The following is a 5,447-nucleotide window of genomic DNA, read 5'->3' on the forward strand; positions in this document are numbered from 1 at the left end:
GATTATAGTTTTTGTTGCTATTGATAATATTTGTCTGGAATTAAAAATACTTTTATCTCCTAAAATGTGCCAGAAATGAAGATATACCTCTCTTATTTAAACATTTGATCATATATTGCTGAAATGTTATCCTATTACTTTTTTAACTTTATTTAAACATTGTGAGGTTCAAAGTTGTTGATGATACAGTTGTTTAACACATTCAATATTCCAACTCCATCCTCACACCGTTTTGATATTCTCACCACCATTGTCCCTAGTGTCCTTCCCCCAAGCCTGCCCCTTCAGCAGACACAAAATAATTTATTTTCTTTTGCTTGTTACAAAAGAGGTTAATGAAATTATCAAAAATTACTTTAGTAAGAGAAAATTCTTGAAAATTGTTTTATCTCATTATGTGGTCATTAAAACATTTCTAAGAGTGTACTGTTTGTTGCTAGTAGATCTCTCTGTATTATTATTTTTTTGTTTATTGAGATTATTTTGTTACTATGTTACTTTTCAACCTAAATCAATGTGCTACTAAATGGGTTGTCAGTATTGTGGATTTTGAAGGTGTTTATGTAGTCATATGTCCCAGAAAACGCAGGATCTGAAAACTGAACCAAAAAGTTTCAATGGCTAGGCTTTCATATTGTCTAAGATTAGTAGTTAAACTAGGTAGTTGCTGGTATGGCAACAACTATCAGGAAACCAGTGTGTCTGTTAGTGCTTCTGTCAGTATGGGTTGTTGGTGGAAGGAGGCTCCCCACCACCACTCTGAGAATACCCCAGAGTTCTCAGCCCTCAATCTGAAAATTTATTATCAGTTTGACATCTCTGCAGATAATAGTCTTGAAATCATGATATTGGGCTGCAACCTCCCGTGGGAGACCCCCGACCCGCGGGGGTGTGGAAATGAAGGTTGCTAGTTATTAGTGGGTTCACTTGAGCAGAACCGACCTGTAAAGAAGAACTAGAGAAATTAGTAAGAGAAGCCTTCAAGACAACGCATGCTGTTCAAAAAGGGAAGTTTATTGTTGAGGGATCAGCTTTTAAGGGCTGAGACACGTCAGATGTGTTACAAGTTTTCAACCAATCACAGTTACAAGCATTCATTAGCATAAACTGGGGCAGGTAATAGGGAGGGGCAAAGAGGTAGACCTGAGCACGTTTTACTAAAAGGCATAAGATTCAAACAGAGTTCTATAAATTATACTCAACAAGTATAAATAGAACATCAGTTATAATCTTAATAATGTTTGCTAACACAAAGGCAGGTTGCTCTATATTTTTCTTTCTGGCTGGATATATTGGGCTGCTCTGAATTACTTTATTTGTCTATTTCCTTTGTCCTCAAGGCATGGGCGCCTTTGGTCACGTGGGTGACCAGATTAGGAATTACTGAGGTGTCTTTATGTTCTAGGTTTATCAGCTAGGCTCCCCACATTGGGCCATTTGTCTGAGTGGTAGATTTAGGGTATGTTTGTGGTTGTGGGGTGTGGGACAGTACCTACTTCTTAGTTATAATTTACAAATATTTTATTTTTTATATTGTGCCATTTCATGATTAGAATTGACTTGCCTTTATGTAGAAAATAAGAAATAGTCCGGAAACAGGTATTTTGCTTGTATTTGAACATCTTATGTTTGAAACTGCATTGATTAGCATTTTTTAGTACAAGTAAACATTGTTTAAGATTTAACTTGGGAATTTATTACTTTTTTCATTAAATAAGTCAAATTAATAGCTAGTATTAAATACAGATTTATGCAAGAGCAAATACTGAAATCTCTCATATACCAACAAAAGAACAATTATTAGGAACTTTAAAAATATAATGAAAAGACCTAATTGAATAAAATAGATACTTAAAGTAAACTGACAATGTAATTTCAGTTAGTGTCAATATTTCTTGTGACAACCATATGAAGCAATTCCAGTGATCTTTGAATAAAAGTATGTTTTATATTACCTGTTTTCCTTATAATTTTTGACTAAAGTTATAATTTCTGAGAACTCATCAATTATTATTTTTTATTTAAACAACTTTATTACATACATGATTGTATTTGGGTTTCAGTCATGTAAAGAATACCACCCGTCAGCAGTGCAACATCAGTGTCCAAAATCTCCTTCCTACCCACCCAACCCCGCCTGTACTCTAGACAGGCTTTCTATTTCCCTCATACATTCTCATTATTTGGATAGTTTAAAACTTAGTTATTTCTCTAACTAAACTCATCCCTGTTTGTGGTGAGCTTCATGAGGTGAGCTGTAACTTTCAGCTCTTTTCTCTTCTGTGTCTGAAAATTATTATTGCAAGAATGTCTTTCATTTTTCTTAAAACCCATAGATGAGTGAGACTATTCTGCATCTTTCTCTCTCTGACTTATTTCACTCAGCAAAACAGATTCCATGTATATCCATGTATAGGAAAATTTCATGACTTCATCTCTCCTGACAGCTGCATAATATTCCATTGTGTATATGTACCACAGTTTCTTTAGCCATTCATCTGTTGAAGGGTATCTTGGCTGTTTCCAGAGTCTTGCTATGGTAAATAGTGCTGCAATGAATTTTAGGTGTAAGGAAGGGATTTTTGTATTGTATTTTTGTGCTCCTAGGGTATATTTCTAGGAGTGGTATAGCTGGGTCGTATGGGAGCTCGATTTCCAGTTTTTGGAGGAATCTCCATATTGCTTTCCATAAAGGTTGAACTAGATGGCATTCCCACCAGCAGTGGATAAGAGTTCCTTTCTCTCCACATCCCTGCCAACTTCTTGTTCTCATACTTTGTGATGTGTGCAATCTCTGGGGTGTGAGGTGGCACCTCATAGTAGTTTTGATTTGCCTCTTCCTGATGATTAGAGATTTGGAGCATTTTTTCATGTGTCTTTTGGCCATTTGTATTTCTTCTTTGTCAAAGTGTCTGTCCATTTCTTCTCCAAATTTTTGATGGGATTAGATGATTTTTTTCTTGTAAAGTTCTGTCAGTGCCTTGTATATTTTGGAGATTAGCCCCTTGTCTGATGGGTATTGGGTGAATAGTTTCTCCCACTCAGTGGGGGGCTCTTGTATCCTGGGCACTATTTTTTTGAGGTGCAGAAGCTTCTCAGTTTAATATATTCCCATCTGTTAATCTCTGCTTTCACTTGCTTGGAGAGTGCAGTTTCCTCTTTGAAGATACCTATTGTCTCAATGTCCTGGAGTGTTTTACCTACGCGCAGTTTTATATATCTTATGGTTTTGGGTCTGATATCAAGGTCTTTCATCCATTTGGATTTAACCTTTGTACATGATGTTAGCTGGGGTTATAAGTTCAATTTTTTACAGGTGGCTAGCCAGTTGTGCCAATACCACTTGTTGAAGTGGCTTTCTTTACTCCATTTAGGATTTCTTGCTCCTTTATCAAAAATTAGGTGATTGTATGTCTGGAGAACATTCTCTGAGTATTCAAGCCTATTCCACTGATCTGAAGGGCTGTCTTTATTCCAATACCATGCTCTTTTGATAACTATTGCTTTGTAGTAAAGTTTAAAGTTGGGGAAAGTAATTTCTCCCATTTTCTTTTTCTCAATGATTGCTTTAGCTTTTCTAGGGTGTTTATTGTTTCAAATGAATTTCAAAAGTGCCTGATCCAATTCTTTGAAAAATGTCATGGGCATCTTTATAGGGATCACATTAAATCTGCACAAGGTTTTGGGGAATATTGCCATTTTAATGATGTTAATCCTGCCAATCCATGAGCAGGGTATGTGCTTTCATTTCTGCATGTCCTCTCGTAATTCTTGGAGCATAGTTTTATAGTTTTCTTTGTATAGATCCTTCACACTTTTAGTCAAGTTGATTCCAAGATATTTGAGTTTGTGTGGCACTATTATGAATGGGGTTGTTTTCTTAATGTCCATTTCTTCCTTATTACTATTGGTGTACAGAAAGGCCATTGATTTTTGTGTGTTAATTTTGTAGCCTGCCACCTTGTTATATGAGTCTATTGTTTCTAGAAGCTTTTTCGTAGACATATTAGGGTTTTCTAGGTAGAGTATCATGTCATTTGCAAACAGCGAGAGCTTGACTTCTTCCTTTGCTATCTGGATTCCCTTGATATCTTTTACTTGCCTAATCGTTATAGCAAGTACTTCAGTGCTACGTTGAATAGGAGTGGTGAGAGAGGACAGCCTTGTCTTGTGCCAGAATTTAGAGGAAAAGCTTTCAGTTTTTCTCCATTGAGGACAATATTTTCCTGTGGCTTGTGGTAGATGGCCTTAACTATATTAAGAAAGGTTCCTTCCATTCCCATCTTGCTGAGAGTTTTGATCAAGAATGGGTGTTGGAGCTTATCAAATGCTTTCTCTGCATCTATTGATATGATCATGTGATTTCTATTTTTCTTGTTGTTGATTTTGTGTATTATGTTGATAGATTTACAGATGTTAAACCAGCCTTGCATTCCTGGGATGAAACCTACTTGATCATAGTGGATGATCTTAATAAGGCATTGAATCCTATTTGCCAGGACATTGTTGAGAATATTTGCATCTGTATTCATCAGGTATATTGGTTTGTAATTTTCTTTTTTGGTAGCATCTTTGTCTGGTTTAGGTATCAAGGTGATGTTGGCTTCATAAAAGCTATTTTGAACTGTTCCTGTTTTTTCAATTTCATGAAAGAGTCTTGCCAGGATTGGTAGAAGTTCCTCTTGAAAGTTTTGAAAGAATTCATTAGTAAATTAATCTGGGCCTGGACTTTTGTTTTTGGGAAGACAATTGATTACTGTCTTAATTTCCTCAATAGTGATGGGTGTGTTTAGATATGCTACATCCTCTTCATTGATCCGTGGAAGATTATAAGAGTCCAAAAGCTTATCCATTTCTTCCATGTTTTCATTTTTATTGGCAGAGTTTCTCCAAGTAGTTTCTGATTACCCTTTGGATCTCTATCATATCAATAGTGATCTCTCCTTTTTCATTCCTTATATGAGTTATCAATTTTCTCTTTGTTAGTTTTGCCAGTGGTCTATCAATCTTGTTTATCTTTTCAAAGAACCAACTTCTGCTTTCATTTATCTTTTGTATTGTTTTTTGGGTTTCCACTTCATTGATTTCTGCTCTCAGCTTTGTTATTTCCTTATGTCTCCCTATTTTTGGTTCCTTTGTTGAGTACTCTCTAATTCTATGAGCTGCGTCATTAAGCTATTCATGTATATCCCTTCTTCTTTCCTGATGTGTGCTTGCAAAGCTATAGATTTTCTTCTCAGTACCACTTTTGCTGTGTCCCAAAGGTTCTGATAGTTTGTGTCTCCATTGTCATTTATTTCTAGAAAGGTTTTGATTTCCTCTCGGACCCACTGGTTATTCAGTATTAGGCTGTTTAACTTCCAGGTATTAAAGTTTTTCTTCTGTGTCCCTTTGTAGTTCACATATAATTTCAAGGCCTTGTGGTCAGTGAAGGTAGCCTGCAAAAT

The sequence above is a fragment of the Suncus etruscus genome, chromosome 19 (genome assembly GCF_024139225.1).
Source record: "Suncus etruscus isolate mSunEtr1 chromosome 19, mSunEtr1.pri.cur, whole genome shotgun sequence".
NCBI classification, from domain to species: Eukaryota; Metazoa; Chordata; class Mammalia; order Eulipotyphla; family Soricidae; genus Suncus; species Suncus etruscus.